Source organism: Gossypium arboreum, chromosome 12, assembly GCF_025698485.1.
Source record: "Gossypium arboreum isolate Shixiya-1 chromosome 12, ASM2569848v2, whole genome shotgun sequence".
Lineage (NCBI taxonomy): Eukaryota > Viridiplantae > Streptophyta > Magnoliopsida > Malvales > Malvaceae > Gossypium > Gossypium arboreum.
In genome coordinates, this window is record NC_069081.1 from 76,220,534 (window position 1) to 76,244,868 (window position 24,335).

The 24,335-nt window shown below is 35.8% G+C and overlaps 1 non-coding gene across 1 annotated transcript; it reads left to right on the forward strand.

Annotated features, from left to right (window-relative positions):
* Positions 1-21,851: 21,851 nt before the first annotated feature.
* LOC128286380 (small nucleolar RNA R71) lies at positions 21,852-21,957 on the forward strand. The gene has a single exon (XR_008276922.1). It is a non-coding gene; the product is annotated as a small nucleolar RNA R71 (small nucleolar RNA).
* Positions 21,958-24,335: the final 2,378 nt, after the last annotated feature.

The window sequence follows — 24,335 nt, forward strand, 5'->3', positions numbered from 1 at the left end:
AAATACTATTTTTATATTAATAATGTTTGATTTTAATATTTAAATATTTTAAAGATTCAAAGTATATAGGTTGGAAACTGACGGGTTGCCTTATATCGGTATAAGATATAATGGATCCTCCCTAGGTGTAACAACGCCACGTATGATGAATCTTAAAAAATTCTCCGTTTTATCACAAATATTATCGTCCGTTTTACCATTTAAGTTAAACTTTTTATTCAAACTAAATCATAGCTTTTAAGCTAAATACGGATGTCCACACAATGCTTTAATATGTACTTAAGAAAAGATGACTTGTAAAACATAAATTAAATTAAGTGTGGACTATTTTAACTGCACATGTGATTTGTCAAATAAAAACGAACGACATGTATATTACTTAATTAAAATAATTTTTATAAATATTATTTAATTAAATATTATTTAATCCCGCTACTTACCTGTAGATACTTGATACTTGATATGTATTATCCATGTGATTTTCCACATCGTGAAATAAAACTTACATAATACATAAATATATTTGATATCATAATTTATATAACTTACAAAACGTACGTAACTTATATAACTTATATAACTTACATAACTTATATAACATATATAACTTACATAACTTATATAACATACATAACTTATATAACTTATATAACTTAGATAAATATATAACTTACATAACTTACATAATACTTAAATATATTTTATATCATAATTTACATAACTTACATAACTTATATAACTTAGATAAATATATAATTTACATAAATATATATCATATCATAAATTGCATAACTTACATAATACTTAAATATATATCATATCATACATAACTAGTTTACAAAATTTACTTAACTTACATAATACATAAATCTATAGTCGAAAATCCGCAACTTGCCTAAATTAGTTTATACCCATTAGAGACTTGATATTTAGTATAATGATATGATTTAAATCAATTGAGAACATTTAAGTAACTGTAATATGTTGTCAACTTTAGATTTCAAGAACTACAAAATGGATAGGAGTTGGATGAAATTGTCAAGGGTAAGCAATGCTTATCAAAATGGAGTACAAACTTTTCTAAATTTTGCATTACAAAATGCAAGCCAAGAGAATATGATTCTTTGCCCGTGTAAGAAGTGTGGCAACATCTACTGGCATTTTCGTGAAGTTGTCTATGAACATCTAATTGTTGATGGCTTTATTCGGGGGTATAAAAAATGGATTTTCCATGGAGAGTGTACATCTAGTGGAACTTCTTCAACGATTAATCCGACTTATCCTGATACCGATTACCATCGTATGTTAGACAAGATGACATGGAAGATATGTTGCGGGATGCATTTAATATGCGTAGTCATGGTGAGCAATCGTTTCCACGACTTTATTATATCCGAGGATTGTAATATTGGTGGAAATGTTTTTCCAAAGCGGAACAAGTGCACCTAATGAGGAGCCAAATGAAGAAGCGGCTAAGTTCTACAATTTACTTAATGAAATGAATGAAGAACTTTACGAGGATCAAAATATTTGAAATTGTCCTTCTGCATTCATCTATTTCATTTAAAATGTTTGGGAGGGTGGACCGGAAACTCTTTTACAATCTTGCTAGAGTTTCTAAGAGAGATGTTTCGTTTACAAAAATTCCCGGTCTTGTCAAGACATGAAGAGACTAATAAAAGATTTGGGCCTTGGGTGCGATAAAATTCATAGTTGCCCAAATGACGCATGTTGTCTTGGGGTGATAAAAAAGCCAACAATCTTGTCATGTTTGCGGTAAGTCTCGTTGGATGAATAGTGTCTGTAAGATGTGAATACGGATGAAGGTGGGGCACAATTAAGAAAGAAGCCGGTCAAGGTCTTGCGATATTTTCCCCGATACCAAGACTTCAAAGGCTTTTCATGTCCTCAAAGACAGTAGAATCTATGACGTGGCATAATGATCAACGGACCGATGATGGATTATTAAGACATCCTGCGGATTCTTTAGCTTGGAAATCATTTGACAAGAATTTCCAAGCTTTGCAAGCGATCCTCGAATGTGAGGCTTGGGCTAGCGGTGATGGCTTTAATCCGTTTAAAATCATGAGTACTTCAGACAAGACTTGGCCTGTAGTGCTTGTTCCTTACAATTTGCCTCCATGGATTTGCATGAAGCAATCTTCATTTATTTTATCAATGATTATCCCTGGAGAGAAAGGTCCCGAAAATGATATTCACATCTATTTGCAACCACTTATTGAAGAGTTAAAACAATTATGGTCGGGTGTTGAGACATATGATGTATTGAGAAAGGAGAACTTTAATTTACGTGCAGCTTTATTGTGGACAATTAATGATTTCCCGGCTTATGCTAATTTATCGGGTTGGAGTACTAAAGGAAGTTATGCTGTCCTTGTTGTCTGCATAAACTTGTTCAAGTGGTTGTATAATGGGAAGAAATTCTCTTACATGGGCCATCGTCGGTGGTTAGATGAAAATCATAAATTTAGATTTCAGAGGACTCTATTTGTGATCTTGAAGAGTACAGAGGAGCTCTGAAAGACCGTTGGATCTGAAATCTTGTTTATGTTAAAAGATATCAACTTTAGTTACGGAAGATGAATCAACCACCTATCACACAAACAAGGAGAAGATCGAGGATGAATCGATGATGAATCGACGAAGAGGATGATCCTAATGAGGCGGAGTTGTGGAAGAAAAGGAGTATTTTTTGAGTTGCCTTATTGGGAGCACAACATTTTACGCCACAATCTTGATGTCATGCATATTGAGAAGAATGTCTGCGAGAACATAATTGGGACAATTTTAAATGTCGATGGAAAATCAAAAGACAATCTTGAGCCGACTTGATTTAGTTGACATGAGAATCGGCGTGATCTTCATCCTCAAGTACTTCCGAATGGGAAATATCGGTTGCCGCCTTCTATTTTTTCAATGTCAAAGAAAGAGAAAGAAGTTTTCTGCATGGTGTTAAAGGATATAAATGTCCCAGATGCGTATACGTCAAATATATCTCGATGTGTGAGTTTCAAAGATAGAATATTATATTCATTAAAATCACATGATTACCACATCTTGATGCAAGATTTACTCCCAATTGCTTTATGGTGCTGTATGTCAAAAAATGTAACATCCTGTATAATTGAACTATCCAATATAATGAAAGCTATCTGTGGCAAAGTTTTGAATGTCGAAGAACTTGAGAAAGTACAGGATCGAGCGGCTTTGACTTTATGCAATTTAGAGAAGATCTTTCCACCTTCCTTCTTCACTATTATGGTGCACTTGGTAATCCATCTCCCTCACGAAGCAATCTTTGGTGGACCGGTTTTTTATCGATGGATGTATCCTATAGGAAGGTGCTAATTTATTTCTCAAGTATTCATTCATTCACCTCTATACATTTAGTTATAACTTTTGATAAATATTGTATATCGTGTTTAGGTTCCTAAGAAAATTGAAGTCATATTGTCGCAATAAGCGTTATCCAGAAGGATCAATTCTTTGAAGGCTACTTGGCGTAAGAGTGCATGACCTTACATTCTAGATATTTAGAAGATTTGAAACACGATTGAATAGACCAAGTAGAAATCTTTGGGCTCAATGATAATGACTTGGCGAAACTTATTTATTTCAATGTTATGGAGAACCAATTGGCAAAGTTGAAATTGTAGAATTAGATGATATATCGTGGATATAGGCACATCGATATGTACTTTTTAACCACGATTCAATTGAACCGTTGCGCAAGTAAGTTATAAAATTGTCTTACATATTCGTCGTTTTGATTTGTTTATCTTCTAACCAATTAAACTTGTTTTTAATATAGTGAGTACAAACAAATTTTGAGATCTCGTGCATGCTCTCGAAGATTACAACATCGAGAGATTAATAAGTTATTTACAGAATCTTTTCATGAATGGTTAAGTCAAACGGTATGTAACTAAAGTTAATAAGTTACATATAATCGCGAAATTTAGTTAATCAAATAAAAATGTTTTTACATAATACATTTTTAATTATTTAATTTACTTTCGATTCAATAGGTTTGGAGTGGGAAGGACGTCAATGACGAAGTTAAATGGCTTTCCCAAGGTCTGAACAGAGTAATAAAAAGATATAGTGCCTTCCTCATCAATGGATACAGATTTCATACAAAGTATCGCGAGAGAATGAGGAGAACTCAAAATTGTGGAGTTGTTGTTAATTCTTCAATTACAAGTTATGCTAGTGGTAGGGATAGTAATCCGGTTGAGGGTAATGTGGAGTATTACAGACTTCTTACCGACATTATTGAGTTGGATTACTATGGCAGATGGAAAGTTATCTTATTTGGTGTGATTGGGAAGATGTTAATCTTGCTCGAGGAATTAAAAAGATCAATTTGGGTTTATAATGGTGAATTTCTCTCGCTTGATTCACATGGACAACAATTGATGGACGAGCCATATGTATTTTCCTCTCAAGTGAAACAAGTTTTTATTGAAAGATCCAACTGATGAGGGTTGGTATGTTGTACTGGAACACCCTAGAGACTTGTTTGACATGGGTAATGGAAGTAGAGATGACATCGTCGAAAGATCGAAACATTACCTTTTCCGAACAAAACTTAGATGAAAATATCCTAGTACTAATACACAACATCAATGGGTTCGACATGATGTGGATGAAGATATTTACTGAATAATGATGTAGTAAGATTTTACAATTTTTAACTATATGTAATATTATAATTTTAATCTTTGTCATGTTATATAATTTAACTATTTTATATGTACTACTATTGTTGTAATTTGTTACTAAAACTTTAATTATTTTATGTGTATTGCAGGAAAAATGTGTAGAAGAAGAGTACGAGATTTAAGTATTGTCCGAATACTCCAAATTCGGAAGAAAGAAATAGTGAACAATGACGGTTGTTGGATCTTGAATGTGCGGAGACACTTGATGAGCCGTAAGAATTTCAAAGTAATATTATGTTCATTTTACATGTGTTGACTTTTATTATTGAATTATTTGTCAATTTTACTATAATAATAGTATATCATTTTTCAATTGAAAGTGGTGGGACGCCTTGAGTTCGAGGACGACGCTACTTAGAGATTTATCGACTTAGATCTGTTGAGCGTGTTAAAGTAAGTAGAAATACTCATGGTCACTGTTGGATCTCAAGCTCGACTTTTAGCAGGCTATTTGGGCATTTTAGCACGAAATGCAAATATGTTGCCCATCAACTACTGAATCATGGCATCACATGCCCGATAGCAACAAAAATCAGCTCTCGCTAATATTAAGGTAACAAAATGTGAATGCAATTTATAATACTTTGGTTTAAGTTTCATTTATATTTACATTCTAAACTTATGTTTTTAGGAGAGATTTGCTTTAGAAGTCTCCGATGATTATATCAACAAGGCATTAGGTAAAAGATGGAGAGACAATAAAAGCACTTTAAAGAAACAATATTTTAAGAAAGACATAAGCCTCGAGGAAAAATCGAGAAATGTTCCGCCAGAATGCCGAGGTATCAATGGGAAGATGCGGTTAGATTTTGGAATTCAAAGAAAGGAGAGGTATTGCGTGATTTCCAAACTCTTATATATAGTGTTTACTATATACGTAATAATAATTTTATTATGTAGGACCGTGAGCGAGTTGGAACAAGCGCAGAGCAAAAACAAAATTCACGCATTACAGCGAGGTCGAGAAGTTTTGCTTCAGAATGAGGTGAGGTATTATGAATTTATTAATTCTTTCAAATATTAATAACTTTCTATTATTAAATAATATTCTTACTACTATATTGTAGGAAGTCAAATCCGGACAAAAGTTGGACGCCTTGACTTTTTGAGATTACGATAGGAAGAAAGATGGATCTCCTATGACATCCAAGTGGAGAAATTATGGTATATTCACTTAATAATATTTGATTTATTCTAAATATTTATAATCTTTAATTATAATGTTTAATTCAATTCATCATTAGTAGTTTTAAAAATGTTAAGTTATGATGCATTTCTTTTTATTATATATTTCGTTTCTAACTCTTTAATTGATTTTTTAGGAGAAACTAAAGGAGAAGAAGGCGGAATATGAAGCGATTGCTTTGAGTGATAGTTCTATTAATCTTGAGAACATTGATAATAGAATTATCTTTGAAGTTTTGGGTCTGAAAGGTACGGTCGGGTTCGATTTCAAGGATCCGTGTTACCCCACCCAATATTTTGATCCGGCTCCCAACAATACATGCCTTCCTAAGTCATGCTCAAGTCAAGTTCGAGGTTAAGAGACCAGATAGCTCGGATGCAAGCGAACACGGTTGAGCAAATTGCCGAGGTTTAACGAAAATATGAAGAACTCCAGAACAACTTAGAGCAGAGGCGAGAGAGAGGGAGGCAATGCGCAGCGAGAGAGGCAGAGGCACGAGCGATGGTAGCGTAACGAGCAAAAAGTACGATGACCTCCACTCTGACTTCAAGAGATGATGCATATGTTTCAACAATCGCAAAAGCCGCCGTCTTAGACATTAGTTTTCTTATTGTAAAAATGTTTTTAAGTTTTGTCACGTTTAACATTATTGTAAAAATATTTTAAATTGTACTTTATTATTAATTATATCATATATCTTTAGTTAAATTTGAAGTATCATTTAGAATTAATATTTTGGTTGTATTTTTATGTTAAATTTTCTGTTTTGGTTGCATTTTATATTATATTTGGTTGGATTTTAATACAGGAAGGGCTGGATATTGGTGAAAAAAATAATTACAAATTTGCCAAATTTAGCGGCGTTTGTAAAAGCCTTGACGTTTAGCGGTGCTTTAGGCACAAACGCCGCTAAAAGCTTTGACCTTTAGCGGCGCTTTTACCACAAACGCCGCTAAAAAGCCTTGACGTTTAGCGGCGCTTTTACCACAAACGCCGTTAAAAGCCTTGACGTTTAGCGGCGCTTTTCCCACAAACGCCGCTAAAAGCCTTGACCTTTAGCGGCGCTTTTCCCACAAACGCCGCTAAAAGCCTTAACCTTTAGCGGCGTTTTTTTCCAATAAACGCCACAAATTTTTGTGGCGTTACATATAGCAGCGTTTTTTGCGGCGTTTTAGAAAGCGCCGCTAAAAGTTTTAGTGGCGCCTAAAAGCACCGCTAAAGGCTAAAAAAAGCACCGCTAAAAGTCTGTTTTCCTGTAGTGAGTGTGCGAGTATAAACGATTACTGGTGTGAATCTTGCAGTAAGTGTGAAAATGTGGTTATTGAGCACTAAGTGTGCTAGTTTAAATATCAAGCACTAAGTGTGCAAATTATATATATATTTTTGAGTAAACATAAGCACTAGGTGTGCGATTAGTTGAGTAGATCAGGAATGGTTGAATGAATTAAAGCTTCAAAATTCTTGATGTACAACTATGATGTACAACTCAAGTTTGAGCAGGTGAGTATCGATTCTATGTGATGGATATTATAAATTGAAAGTATGTATAAAGATAGATTGGTTTTCATGGCTTTGTGCTCGAATATATTAATGTTATACGATGATGGAATGCTAAATGCATTAGGTTTTGTGTTTGAGAGTAATGTAGTATATTGTGGTTGAGCAGATGCATATTGGACTTAGTTGAAATTGAGTATATGATTAATAAATTGCCTTGAATGTGGTAAGATATTGAATAAATAATCTAGTAGCATGACTTAGTTAGATGATACTAGACTATTAAATTGAATTTGGAATTTTTTATGCTTATAGCTTACTAAGCTATGGTAGCTTACATTGGTTGTGTTTTTTTCTTGTCTCTATTTTATAGATTTTGGAGCTCGTTACGTGCTCGGGGATTGTTAGTAAAGTCATCTGCACTATCTTCAATATTTTGGTATTTTTAAAAGTTGGTTTGGTATTTATGGCATGTATAAGCTAATAACTCTTTTGGAGATGTTTAAATTTCATATATGTATAATGGTTAAGTCATGCGAAAATGACTTAATTTACATGTTAAAGTTTGGTTATGTTTGGTTCTGATTTGAGTTTACCTTTATGTCTGATACTTAAACTATGCGTATTTGATTATAGTAATGATCAATATGGTTATAATATTATTTTGGTAAAATTTGAATATAATGGAATAATGAGCATTCATCGAGTTTAATTATTATATGCTATGGTGGTGTAAGTTTAATCATGATATGTATATGTTGTGATAAGTGAGTTGTTTTATATATGTTCTTGGTTGATGGTCGAAAATTTATACTTATAATTTGATCAATTATGGGTTGATATTGATATTCGGTGTAACACCCCAAACCCAACCCAGACGTTATGGCCAGATCTGACGTGTCACATGGACTTACGACTTAGTATGCATTCATTGGTTTAAGTGATTGGAGTGATCTTTGTAAAAACAACGGTTGAATGAAAAGCTGGTTTATCAATCTTTAGGCTATCCATTTGTTGTGCTTGTTGAGTCTTGAAAACGTTCATTAATTTTGAAAACCCGCGCAACCTAACACTAGCAGTTTTGTCATAGTATAAATATAATCAGAAAATAAAACCATAGCGGAAAAAGAAATTTAAATAGCGGCCTTATTACAACTTAAAACCCAAAATTAAATCAGAATATAAAAATAATAAAAATAAACTAACTTAGAAAACCCAACTTTCCAGATGATGTGGTCACTCCGAATACCTCACAGCTCCAAGCCCACTATGGTTGGGGATTTCTTGCAGAGATGAAAATATAGGGTGAGTTCGGTAAACTCAGTGTGTAACATAACCCAACCATAGCCCAAAACAGATCAAACCTCAGAGTCAAACTTATCTGGGCCTTGGCCCAGTACAGAAATCAGAATAAAACCCATAGGCCCATAGTAGATACAGAACAAATATATCATGAATGCAGAAATCCCAACCTAGAGCCATCCATAACACCCCCGTACCAGCCTTACACCATGTGGGGAGACTACTCAACCCACCCAACCGCTACACACCACAGAAATTACAGCGAGGCTGCCAGATATTATGACGAAGTCACCAGATACAGATATTGTGGCTAGGCCACCAGAACATCTATATATATGTGGCGAAGCCACCAGATTGCAGCGAGGCTACCAAATATTGTGACGAAGTCACCAGAACAGATATATGTGGCGAGGCCACCAGATTACAGCGAGGCTGTTAGAACGCTTCCTCCATCAATATAAACCCATGTCTCATGCAATAGAAATTATATGTCATGGCATACGTATACAGAAATAGAACATCATGCTTTTCAGAAAAAAATAACCCTAAGGGTAAAATCATAATTTTGCATGCATAAGGGTATTTCAGTAATTATTACCTATTGCTAAGGTTTTATGCTCATTCTAATGTTTACCAAGTAATCAGAAGTACTTACCTCGTCTTTTTACCAAAGTGGGCCCGTTGGCCCATTGGCCCGTTTTTGGCCCATTAAGCCCAAAAATACCGTTGTGCACGAAAATGCACACTCTGCACTCTAATCATCCAAATACACCATATTCATTAACAATCGTGTCTCACGAAGGCCCAGACGCTCACGAGTTCACAAAATACCAACGTTTCAGTATTTCGGCTTTTATCGATTCAGTCTAAGGGAGGGTGTCGTTTACACACCTGGTTGATGACGATTGATGGCGATATCTCCCATGCGATAATCCTATAATCGATCACTAACACATTAGACTTACGAATTAAAAATAACTAACATAAATCCACGTCAACTAACCCAATCATCACACAAGTTAGTCATTTACGCACGAGGGGCAAAATAGTCATTTTACCCTTCAAGGGTAAATCGGTAGTCCTACCCTACAGGGGTATTTTAGTAATTCTACAACTTATCCACTTGGGCCTACGGATCTGTTGGGACCACATGGCCCATTTCAGCCCATCGTGGCCCGAAATAGCCGTCATATTGCTAGAGTAATGAGAAATACACACCTGTTAGGAGACTGCAGTTAATCCGCGCTCCAAACACTCTTAGCTGACGCCCAACCCAAACAAGCACGTCACAAAGCAAAAGGGATCAGCCAAGAAGGGTATGCCTACTCTCCTCATGGTTTGCTCTATTTAAAGCCAGCTCTCCATCTACTCTTATGTTAGCTTCCCGATGTGGGATCCCTCCATCACTAGAGTTTAAAACCAACACCAACTCTTGCCGTCCCAACATAACAAAATAATCAACCTTTGCGTGCCAAGGGATTCGAACCAAAGTCCTCTCACATGCCAACTCACGCCACCACCACTAGGCTATCAACTCATTTGTGTTATAAATCCAACACAATAAACTTTAAAGCGCACTTACTTGCTTCCAGATTTATTGAAAAGAAAAACCAAAATATATTGCAAGAGCTAAGACTTGAACCTTGGACCCCTTGTTTCCTCTATGGCATCACTTCCTTGTCCCCTAAGTGTCGCCACCTTGCCACTACACCACACTCATTTTTGTGTCATCTTTTACCCCTTTATTCTTCAAAGCCCAAACGCCAATTGAATCACCTGTTCATAAAATTAAAATTCCGAAGACTACCAAAGATTTAACTTAAGTTTGGGCCTTCCAAAGGCCCACTAACCTACTAAAATATATATTTTAACCAACCAGAACACACACAAATTTTAAAAATCACAGAAACATAGAAAACCCGAAAATTGGGGCGTTACATTCGGTGGTAATGGCAAACTTGAGTATGTTTTAAGCTTATTAATCTGTATTTATATTCGGTTTATTATATATATATATATATATAGGTATGTACATTGAGCATATATGATTTTATATAGATGTTCAAAATGATTGAAATGGACATGGTCATTTTGCTTAAACATTGTTGAGAAATGATGCACATTTGGTCTTGTTATAATGTTACTTCATGTGCATAATCTTTGTTAAATATATATATATACCTTATTTTGTTGAGTAAATATCAAGCATTGATGGTATTTGGTTTAACCTATTAATTGTTTTTAAATGAATTCGTAGAATGGTCAATTGACTTTGTAAGCCAGTATAAGAAAATGTTGTTATGATCGTTAGGTAATCCTAATTAATAACCCTTCTAGCGATGGAATTAGGTTAGGGGGCTGTTACAAATCTAGCTAGACTTCACTTGTTATTTGACTGTGAATTAGACGATTTATTCATTTGACTTGATCCGTAGAAATCCCTAAGTTATATTATTATCTCTCTCGAGACTAATAACATTTAACCTTAGGTTGAATAATTGAAATCTCTTTCTAATTAACACCCTAGAATTGCATTAACTCAATTTATGGATTCCCTTATTAGGTTTTACCTTAATCTGGCAAAATCTTGTCACCCAATCTCTAGGCGGGCAATCAACTCCGCTTAATTACGACAAATTTACTCTTAGACAGGGTCTATTCCTCCTCTGAATAAGAGCGTTAACTTGAATCAATATCCTAGAATATTAAAACAAGAATTAAGAACAAATCAAATATTTATCATACAATTCAGATAATAATAACAAGATCTATCTTAGGTTTCATTCCCCTTAGGTATTTAGGGGTTTTAGTTCATACTTATGAAGGAAAACATATCAAAAGCATAAAGATAACAAAACATAAGAAAACCCAAAACTACTGAAGGAACCTGAAGGGAGATCTTCAGTCTTGATGATGAATCCGGCTTCTGAGATGGATCAATCGGCTTTTCTTGAGTAATTCCTTGCTTCCTACTTTGCGTCCCCCTTCTTAAGTGCCTTTTCAGGTGTTTAAATAGGCTTTAGAATGCCTAAGTGCCCCCAAAATTTGCCTTTTTTGAATAGGGTTATACTTGGGCTCGACAGGGACACGCCCATGTAACACGCCCGTGTGCGATTACTGCAGCCCGTGGTCAAGGCTGTTGAACAAGCACAGGCATGTAGTATACCCGTGTAAGTCATGCTTTAATCCTTCCAAAGGGACATGGCCATGTGACACGCCCGTGTGAGAAAGTCCTGGCCGTGTTGATTTCCCACATGGGTCTATTTTTTCCGTTTTTGGACCGTTTCTCGCTCTTTTTACTCTTCTATGCTCACCTAAGTATAAAACATGAAAGTAAAGGATTAGGAGCATCGAATTCACCAATTCTAAGGAGAAACCATCTATAAATGTGCTAAGCATGGGATAAAAATATGTATAAATTACGGTTTATCAAATACCCCTACACTTAAGCATTTGCTTGTCCTTAAGCAAAATCCTCAACTCATAATCAAAATAAATTCTTCTCAATTTATAATCCTTATCAATAATATCTCAAAATAATCCATAAATATTCATACATTGAGAATTTGACTAAAAGTACATCAATGTTTCAAACATTCTAAGTTGAGCATTTTATCACAAAAACATATGTGTCTTGTAACACCCCTTACCCGTACCCGAGGTTGGGATAAGGTACGAGGCATTACCGGACAAACATACAAACATTAAACTAAAATACGGGCCATAAAATTTCTTTCATATTTCAAAACGTTCATTCACTTACACATAGTCCCTTATTTGAGTCTACGAAGCCCAAAACATACTTTAGAAAGGGTTCGGGACTAATCCGAAAACTTACGAAAATCTTGGAAATTTCATGCTTTAAGGCTCTACACGCCCGTGTCCCAAAGTCGTGTCCCATACACGACTGAGACACATGGTCGTGTCTCTGCCTGTGTGGAATATACCTAGGCTATTTTCCAAGCTTTGGCCAACCTTAATCTCTTACACACTTATACAAAATCAAAAGCATATAACATGGTATTCATTTAATGATTAAATATTCTCAATTAAACCACAAACATAGCATTTGTATGTCATCAAACATGTGTCTCTCATACTCATTTTACCTTGTTTATTATAGTACCACTTATACATTTATACCAAGATTATCATCTTACCAAATATCTTCAGCTTAATCATCAAGCATTCATATTTAAAACTAGATCATATCTTTATAAAATACCACAATTCAAATGCGCAAAATAACATGTTTGCCTAAAACATTTTAATTCAGCTCCATACCCAACAAGCATTACATTAAGTGTAGTCATATATATATACATGTAATGATACATATCATTCTCTTTCTGTTTTCTTATAAACACATATCATTTATTTCATTATATCAATATTTCATATACCATAGTTTCCATGTATTCCACATATATTTATTTTCCTCCTCCTCCTCTCCATTCCACATCCGTAATGTATATAGCATTCTTGTAAGTACGATTTCACAATTTACTAATAAATGCTCACATCAAACTGTCCACACGAGTCATAGTCACTTCCTTATTTATAATTCGAGCTACAGAGCTGCAAATTAAGATCCATAAATTTTCCCTGAAACTAGACTCACATATCTTTCCACCATAAAATTTTCATAATTTTTGGTTTAGCCAATTAGTACAGTTTATTCATTAAAATTTCCCCTGTTTCACTTTCTGACAGTTCTGACCTCTCTTCACTAAAAATTAAATTATCTCACAGTACAGAACTTGGATAATGTTCTTGTTGATTTATCTTGAAAATAGACTCATTAAGGATTTTAAAAATACAATTTTAAGCCTCTAATTATTTTTATCCAAATTTTTGTGATTTTCCAAAGTCTGAACAGGGGACCACGTAATCATTCTAAACCAGTCTAACAAAAACATAAATATCTCAAAATATAGAACTCCTTTTCTTTATCTATTTCTTTTATATGAAAATAGACTCATTAATCCTTAATTTGATATCTTATTCAGTCTCTGATTCAATTTATAATATTTTTGGTGATTTTTCAAAATCATGTCACTCCTACTGTCCAAAACAGTTTTATTGCTAATTCACTCTTTCACACTTTCTTTGTATTAACCTCATTTTAACATACATATCACAAATCATTTTCACCAAAGTTCATACATCAGAAGTATAGGCCCATGATCACAAGGTCACCATAAAATCATCCTCATGTATAACTTACTTGTTTATAACCTCACCACATCCTGGTCACTTAATGAACACATCATTCACATAATCAAGTTCCTGCACCTATTCATCTCAAAACTCACAAAGCAATACATAGAGAGTCTCCTGTTGAACACTTCGGATCAATCCTCGATACTTGGTGGTTTCAGTACATAGCTCCACCCATCATATAGTTTGGCTCTCTTGTACACATGGTGAACACTCAGTACCACCCATGTGACCTAGCCAATTTATCTCGTAGCTCTTTGTCTACATGGTGTCCTTCACCTGGAACCACGCATGCGACCTAGCTACATATATCCCGTAGCTCTCTTGTCTACATGGTGTACACATAGTATCACCCATACGACCTAGCTACATCATAATGTCTTGTAGCTCTCTTGTACACATGATGTGCACTCAGCACCATACATGTGACCTAGCTACATACTATCTGTACCATCCAATCTTTCCAGAAGGTTCAACCGGATTTCTCTCTTTTCCAACAATTTCACCAATCAAGTAATTATCCACAAACATATTTCCAATATTATTAGAAAATATCATAATACAAGTAATATTGATGTATTACTTACATATAAACTTACATCTCATTTAATATCAAGGCAATAACATTAAATTACACATTGCCTTATTAAAAATCATATGAACTTACAATTTCCCATAATATCCATAATCATAGAAATCACATTTATGTATGATAATTCAATGCACTTCATGTACCATAGACATATTTTAAATCAATTCATAAACTTGGCACCATAATCATTTAATTTAATATAAGTAAATTAATTCACTAAATTTAACTTTCAAATATAAATTACAAAGATTATTGCCGTATTATTATCATACCAACTTACATACTTTCAATACCTCGAAATCATAATGAATATATCAATTTTATATTGAAACATTCATAAATTAATGCTTATTATACATATGAACTTACCTCGATACTAAAACGGCCATTTTACCAACTTTCTCAATTTTGATTTTCTCTCATTCTAGGTTCAAATCTAGTTTTCCGGGATCTAAAACATCATACTTTACTTTTTAATTAATGTAATATTCAAAACAGTCCTTAACTCAAACTTTGGAAAAATTACAATTTTGCCCCTAAACTTTTGCATATTTACACTTTTGCCCCTATGCTCAGGAATTAAAATTAATCCCTTATTCTTATGTTTTATGACATGCTGATCACTTTTCCCTTCTATGGTAACATCAAATTCTCACTCTAACATATACTTATAACTATTAGGTATTTTTACTGATTAAGCCCTTTTACTCATTTTCACTCAAAACTGAGTAGCACAAGTTGTCTAACATAATTTAAAACCTCATATTCTATTATAAAACAGCAAAATAAACACATTTCACCTATGGGTATTTTTCCAAATATGAACCCTAGCTTAAATTATTGCTAGAATAAGCTTAATCAAATTACCGGGATTCCAAAAACGTATAGAACTTGAAAAACGGGGTTAGAACGGACTTACTATTGAGTTTGGAAAGCTTGAAAACCCTAGCCATGGCTTCCCCCATGCTAATTTCGGGCTCCATGAGAAATATGAGTCAATTTTGGCTTTTTTTCCCTTTTTATTTCATTTAATTACCAAATGACCAAAATGCCCTTCCTTACTAAACTTTGAAAAATTCCATCCATGTCCAATTTTTGTCCATCAATTAGAAATTGGTAAAATTTCTATTTAAGCCCTCCTAATTAATATTTCAAAGCAATTTCATACTAGAAACTTCTAGAATGCAAGCTTTGCAACTTATTCAATTTAGTCCCTAACTTCAAATTGAGCACTTTATGCATAGAATTTCTTCACGAACTTTTCACACAATCATGCAATCATATCATAGACCTCAAAATAATCATAAAATAATTATTTCTATCTCGAATTTTGTGGTCCTGAAACCTCTGTTCCAACTAGACCCAATTTTGGGCTATTACATGTCTCCCCTTATCTAAGTGATTACCTTTGATCAAAATATCGCAGAGTTTAACATCCTCACTAAAGATTAAATCAAATCACTCAATGTGTTTAAAGAAATCAATAAAAGCACTCATTAGTGAATATGAAAAGTAATTACCATAGGCTTGCTTGAAAATCAAATCTCCACCACTATATATTTGAGTTGATACATCAATCAAAAAAGTCTTTTTAGAGGGTTGTAAAGTGGCTTTGGTTAGGGGGTGTGGTCACAAGCTGAAAGAAAAGGTTAGAATCGATATTGAATTGAAAAATTACCTAGCTAGAAAAAATAACTAGTCATCAATTAAATACAAGTGAGCTTCTTCTCAGAATATGGAATTAAAACTCAAGCTCAAAAACGACGAATTACTACTAATATGTAATGAATTATTATTATTGTTTTTGTTTTGTTTTTTTAAGAACAAATCAAATACATAGAAGAACAAAACATAGCTAAGCAATTAGGTCAAATCAAATCTCGACAATAATAGGGATTAAATTAAGGGATTTCAAAAATAATGGGCTATGGGTTAATATTGAGGGTAAATCAATTAATGGCTTGTTAAGCTCAAAGGGGTTCACTAAGGGTTAATTATAAAGGTAGGCTTTTATAGAGTGAGTGGGTTAAGCCTAAGTGCCTTTATCATCTTGACATATCAAATCAAATGGTGTGGTATTGACATTCATAATCAAGCAAGTTCTAGAATAACAAATCAATACTGACGCACTCATAATAAAAGTGAGCATGAAAGGAATAAAATATGCTCTAAGGGCTCAAGATCTTACAAAAATTATGGCTTTTTGATGTTCAAACTTATGAATTTCAACTCAAGATAATACCTAAACTTAGGGACACAACCTAAAAGTTTTGAATTCTTCAAAAATCAACTTATCATGCTTGATTCCCTAATGTCTTAAAGTTTAAACAATCAATGCATAAATGCCTATGTTTTAATTCAAGACATATCAATAAAAATCATAAATTAATCAAAATTCATAGTGATATGAGTGATTCACGTGAGAATAAGACAAAATTCAGGGATTTCTAATGATGATATAAAAGACCCCTCACACTTAAGATGTACATTGCCCTCAATGTACAAAGATAGATATATTGACAAAGATAGATTTATAATCATAAGATAGGGAGAGAAGTGAAACTTCTTGAATGATGAATGAACTCCTTGAATTGGAGTTATGGAGAATAATCGGCCAAAGCAATGATGAGGGTGGAGGAGGATACTCCGGTGGTGGTAGAGGTTGGGTTCCACAAATGCTGCGCCAAAAGAATATTATATCTCATAGTGGCTATGGTCGTGGTCGAGCAGGGTATGGCAGTCGTGGAGAACCTTTCTTAGTGGAGTTTCAAGTTCTTAAGTAATAGTGAGCTTTGGAGCTCTTTATAACTGCGATAGAATCAGGAACTTTTTAGGAAATATATAAAGAAGAATAATTACTCGTAATGAAATAGCCGAAATTAAAAATTGTAAAATAATAATTATAAAACCTAAAAATAAGCTTAAAGAAAAATAAAAAGTAGTCTTAAAATAGAATAAAAGTAAAAACATAAAATAATAAATAAAAGTTTTTAAACATTTTCATCGCTAGATGGTTCGTGAGGTGGGGGTGGCGATGAGATATGGAGTGCTGACAAATCTGCTGTAGAGTAGCATCAATGTTATCGAAGCACTGAAAACATTGCTGCTCGAATCGAGTAAGGCGCTCAGAGATGTCAGCGTATGAAGCCGCCATATGAACTAGATAAGAGGGGGGTGGTGGCTGAGACGGTGGGTCCTTATGACATGGAGGGACATCACCAGTAATGTCCTCTGGATCCTCATCCTCAGTGGACTGGACGAGGTGGTACTGAGAAGGGTAGGTACCACGTCGTTTCTCGATCATCCTCATACTTAGCATGCTCGAGATGCCCTGTGGGGACATCTGGCCGATGAGAACAAGCGGATGATTGGGCTACTGTGTTAAGGAGCCCAAAGTGCCTAGCCAGTCGAGTCACATAGGGCTCAATAGAGATGACCCCTCTCCTATGTCGCTCCGTCTGATGGCTGATGGCAAGGGCGATGAAGTAGGCAAGGTCGAGGATGTGCCCGTTCGTCATGCTCCATAAGAAATAGGCGTTGTGGGTGGTGACAACACCGGTGCTCTCTCGTCTCCCTGTCAGAGTGTGAGCCAAGATGGCGTGTAGATACCTCAAGGATGGAGGGAGAGCCAATGCCTCGGAGTGGCTAGGATCGTAGGTGGCAGAGGCAGGGACGAGGTCCCTCTAGCATTTTGAGGGGGAGTAGTGGATGTGGCGGAGGAGGGTGTTGACTCTATTGTCGTCCATGAACTCCTCCGTGTATAGCCCTAGTGCAACTCTGAACTCGGGTACGCTCAACTGGCGTACTAGACCACCAAGGCAGAACTGGACCGTTCTAGGATCGTCAAAGTTGTTCATGATGATCTAAAGATAAAACGTCAAGTAGCGTTCCAATGTGAACTCGAGATACGTGGGCTCGACGATCTTGAAGAATAGCCCCCACGGGTCAGTCGTCAGGAGGACTTAGACCGCATCAGCCAAAAGAATCTGTTCAAGTGCGGCCCAGTCAATGCAGCGGCCCACACTTAGGGGTCGGGCCCGTAATATTTGATATAATTCCTACAGGGGTCTCAAGAGAACCTGGAGGAACGGGTGGCGAATCTTCACGGTAGGACCCGAGGATGACACTGCTCCTTTTCTCTTCTTTGAGGTGGGAAGAATGGTCTTCTTACCACATGAGAATGACATTGTACCTGCATTGAAAAATCAAAGTTCAACCAATACCCTAAGAATAGCATGGAAAATCAAGACTAAATATGAATATTTCATGAGATTTACGTACTAGATGATGCAAACTAAAACAACTAAATATATCAAGTTATAGGATTATGGGAATAATGTAACGGGAATATGAATGAATGCATGTGGGTAAGCATAAATTTTATGGAAATAAGGAAAAATGAAAGAGTATTGCATAATGTAGTAACTAGAATGACAAAATTTTTATAAAACAAGCATGAGTATTTTAATATTCTAACTATGAATATTCATTCAAAATAGTTTAATAGAGCAGATAAATCATGAAATAAGCAACATATTTCAAGAAAAATAGAGAGAAAAGAGTAAAAAAATGCAAAAGGAAGGAGCTTTGGGCGTTGGAATCGGTGTTGTAGGCGGTGCACGGGCGTGGGGTAGGGCGTGTGAAGTTGCAGCGACTAGGGTTAGGGATTTTTTTTTGGGAGGGAGATGATGAATAGTGAGGGGTTTATATAGATTTTAGGGCACACGGCCGTGGGACACGCTCGTGTGGCCTAATTTTTGCCCGTGTGTTTCGTAAATTTTGAATTTGGGCTTGTTTGACATACAGCTCACGCCCGTGTTCTTTGGGCGTGTTGGTACACACGATCGTTTCTTGCTTCGTTCGCTTCTCTCACTTCTCCTACGTCCATGTACATAGGTCCACACCCGTCTTTGTTTTGACAGTGTCGACAATGGCACGGGCGTGTCGCACGCCCGTGTTACATTATCAGTTTCAACCACAGTTTCGAGGCACGGGCGTGTCTCATGCCCGTGTTGTTTTGGCAGTTTCACCCACGGCCATATCGCACGGCCGTGGCAACTTATCGCATCCTGTGTTGGGAAAAAATTTTGCCCTATTTTCACACCATCGTATCACACGATCGTGTCTCCTCCTATGGTGTGAGCACGGCTTAAGGCACGCTCGTGTGCCTAGCCGTGTAGATGGGAAAACCTTGTGTTTCAAGACTCAGTTAGTAGGTTAGATGTGAAAAACTAGAATTTAAATAAGTCATTATTGTTAGTGCTCGGGTTGCCTCCTGAGAAGTGCTTATTTATAGTCTTAAGCTGGACTTACCTCTCTTCTATATGGTCAAGGTGGTGCGAGGAGTTTACACTTCTCATCCCTGCTATCAACTTTATCAACATAAGGTTTAAGACGAGTATTGTTTACCTTAAAAGTACCGAATTTGGGATGAATTACCTCCACTGTACCATATGGGAAAATACTGAGTGCCGTAAGAGGAATTTCTTCATTAGGTTCAGGAGTGGTAATGCAAGGATCTGCTGCATCTAGTAGTACTTTATCTCCAACCTTAAGTTGATTTGGTGAGGTATTGAGCTCGTCCTGGCTCGATTTCGGTTTATCGGGTGTTCTCAGTTTCTGTGTCTGCCATTCATCTAGCTCCTCAATTTGTAGCCTTCGTTCTTCATAGATAGGTCATTTGTTGTTGTTTGAACACAACTCATATGCATTCTTCATAACTGTTTTCTGCACAGAAGGTTTCACCACATGATCAGTACTAATAGAATGATTTATACAACCACCTTCAATTTTTGATGTGTTACTCGAATTACGAGCTTGAAGGGTAATTGTTTCGTCTCCCACACGAAGTGTGAGTTCACCTGTACCAACATCAATAATGGTTCTAGCAGTCGCTAAAAAGGGTCGTCCTAAAATTAAAGGTGCGTTACTATCCTCTTCCATGTCTAGAACAACAAAGTCTACTGGGTATATAAATTTATCGATCTTAACAAGAACATCTTCAATGATACCCCTAGGAAATCTAATGGTTTTATCAGCCAATTGAATGCTCATCCTAGTTTGTTTGGGTTTCCCAAGACCTAGCTGTTTAAACATTTTATAAGGCATAACATTAATGCTTGCCCCTAAGTCAGCCAATGCATTATGAGCATCTAAACTACCAATTAAACAAGGAATCGTAAAACTCCCTGGATCTTTCAATTTTTTGGGTAGCTTATTCTGTAGAATGGCTGAGCAAACTGCATTCAACTCCACATGCGATGCCTCATCCAACTTTCATTTATTTATTAAAAGCTCCTTTAAGAATTTGAATGCATTTGGCATCTGTAAAAGAGCTTCAATAAATGGTAAGTTAATATGTAATTTTTTTTAATAATTTAAGAAATTTACTGAATTTTTCTTCTGTGCGGTCTTTCCTTGTCGCGTTTGGGTATGACACATAAGGTTTGTATTCTTTACTTACCGATTTCTGGTCATTGTGGTCCACCTCACCCTTATCTTTACTTACCCCAGTTTCTTGCCTCGATTCTGGTTCAGGTGCAACTAACCCTTTCGCATATTGAATGGTAATTGCATTGATTTGCTCCCTTGGGTTAGATTTAGTGTTACTCGACAGGCTACCTTGTGGTCATTCAAAAATCAACTTGGTGAGTTGGCATATTTGAGTTTTGATCCCTTGGATTGACGTTTGTTGATTCTTAAGGGCTGTCTCGGTATTCTGGAAATGTGTTTCTGACACTGATATAAATTTTGTCAACATCTCCTTAAGGTTCAACTTCTTTTCCTACTGGTAAGGTGACTGTTGAAAAACCAGAGGATGTTGTGGCCTTTGATTTCCTTGACTGCCACACAAGAAATTGGGATGGTTTTTCCAACCTGTATTATAAGTTGTTACTATGCGGGTTATTTTGGGGTCTAGAGTTATTGTTACCCATATATTGGACTTGTTCCTCCTCGATGCTAGGGTTTGAAGGGTTGATATTTTGTGCATGCCCCTCCTCCATTTGAATCACACCTCATCACTGGATGTACCTGAGCAGAACCATACAAACTGTCAATCTTTTTATTTAATAGCTCTACTTGGTTAGATAGCATAGTAACCGCATCGAGGTTGAAAACACTGGCTGCTTTCGTCGGCTTTGTCCTCATAACTTGCCACTGATAGTTATTCAGTGACATCTCCTCAATAAATTCGTAAGTCGCCTCAGGCGTCTTATTATTGATAGTTCCACCAGCAGCTATGTCAATCATCTACCGAGTCGAAGGGTTCAGGCCATTGTGAAATGTTTGGACCTGTAGCCAGAGTGGTAACCCATGGTGAGTGCATCTTTGCAAAAGGTCCTTGTATCTCTCCCATGCATCGTAGAGTGTTTCTAAATCCACATATACAAAAGCGGAGATATCATTATGTAATTTGGCTATTTTAGCCGGCGAAAAATATTTTAATAAAAATTTTTCGGTCATCTATTCCCAAGTAGTGATTGATCCTCGTGGCAACGAGTTCAACCACTGTTTAGCCTTATTCCTCAAAGAAAAGAGAAACAACCGAAGGCAAATGGAGTAATTAGAAACGCCATTAATTTTAAAAGTGTCGCAAAACTCTAAGAAATTTGTGACAGCCCAAAATTGACCCTAGTCGGGATGTGGTTTCGAGACCACAAAACCGAGGCATAAAAATAATTTAAAATTTATTTTGATGCCTATGATATGTGTTAATTTGTGTGTGACATTTTCGATGTTTCGATTTAGTGTTATAAATGCGAATTTCACTAGAAAGGACCTAGTAGTGAACTTTGAAAGTATGATGGGGAAATGTGTGATGACTAGTTGCTCATGCATGCAAAAATAAGGATTTGCATGTCAAATTTCCCCCAACATGAAGTGGCCGCCATGGCAGAGAGGATGGGCAAAACATGTCATGAAACATGTTTTGTTGGTGCATTAGGGAGAAATAATAAACAAAGGTGTATGGGTAAGAAAAGAATGAAAAAAAAAATGTGTGTGAGTGAGGTATTCCCCCCCCCCATTGCCGTGAGTTGTAGAGAAGGAAAGAAAAAATTTTTGTTCATCCTTTCATTGAGCCAAAACTAAGGAAGAAGGAGGATTTTTGCTTCATGCTTGGTTTGGAAGAGATCTAGAAGGAGATTTGGCTAAGTTTGCATCAAGATTAAGGTATGTATGAGGTTGTGTTAGGAGTTTCATGCATGTTTTGGTTGCTAACTTGATGTGCATGTTAGCCATGGCTCAAATCTTTGTTATGCCATGGAAATGGTATTTGGCCAAAGTTGTTATGGTGATAAAGCCATTGCATGCTAAGTGTGAAGCTTGATGATGATGCATGCAATGATGGATTGTCTACTCTTGAGTAAGATTTTGAGCTTTCTTTTGTTTTATCATGATTGAAGTTGAAAAGGAGCATGATTGTCATATTCGTCCATGATGCATTCATGAGCATGGTTCATGCTTCTTGCATGTTAGTTAAAATTTGTGTTTTGGATGGCTATGGACACCTTGAAATTCGCCATGCTCATATATGTATATATATGTTTGCACATGATGTTTTGGTTATGAAGGAAGTGATGAATAAGTTTGTTTAAAGAAGAAGATGTTGAAGAATAATTGTGAAATTTGCAAGCACAATTCGCCTAGCACACATATAAGTGCTTGATGCTATATTATAAGTTTTGAGCATAATATGCAAAGCATTAACTAGTAAAATGCATGCTGTTTTGTGAGGTATTAAGTGCATAATTGGCCTCAACATGTACATGAATATTCGACCTTGGGTAGCCTATTGAAGGCCTTAGCATTTCCTTGATGCTCGAATAAATTGTATTGAATTGCTTGATGTAGTATAAAATGTGCATGACCATTGTGTATTCAAGCTAAAGGGTGGCTATATGACCATTTAAACTCCTTGTCATATTCGCCATAAGCTAGCACAATGAGGTTTTAATAAATTGAATTTGTTTGAATTAGCTCAAGAGCTTAGAGGGCCACAATTGGACAAGGGGAAGGAGAAAGTGATCGAATAGCCAAAAAAGCCGTTCGACAACATCCGAGGTAAGTCCTCAAGAAGTGACCCTACTTGAATTATGTGAAATAAAGTATGGATGTGTATTGATTATTGATTATGTGTGCATGAGTATTTGAATTCTACCCGGGCTAAGTCCCGAAGGCGAATATGCTTGTGACTATAATTGCGTTTGAGCCTTAGTAACGAAAATGAAATATGTATGTCCAATGATAATTGATGTATGTGTTCATGGGAAATTGAATGATATCCGGGCTAAATCCCGAAGGCATTCGTGCGAGACATTCTATCCGGGCTAAGACCCGAAGGCATTTGTGCACATGGTTATATCCGGTTATATTCCGAAGAATCTTGGGCTGGAGGTGAGTGTTGGTTGCTGTAATAAATTCAATGAGTACACACAAAAAGCCCAAAGAATGAGGTACGTATGTGCATTGGAAAGTCGACATGTTTGAGCAACATTCGCTCAATCGACTAATGAATTTCAGTTATTGAATTGATTGATACTTTGTGAAATTATATAATGATGAAGTGTGAAGTAAGAATGTGTATTAATGAAATGATGCATTTGGCTATGTGGATGTATTGCTGTAATTAGAGTTGATTATATTCCTTGAGACTTACTAAGCATAAAAATGCTTACCCGTTGCTTTGGCTCTCGTTTTCTAGATTTCGCTCAAGCAATCGGATTTGGGATCGTTGAAGTCGAAGTCATCCACACTATCAAGCCTCCATTTTGGTATAAATTTTGGTTGAACT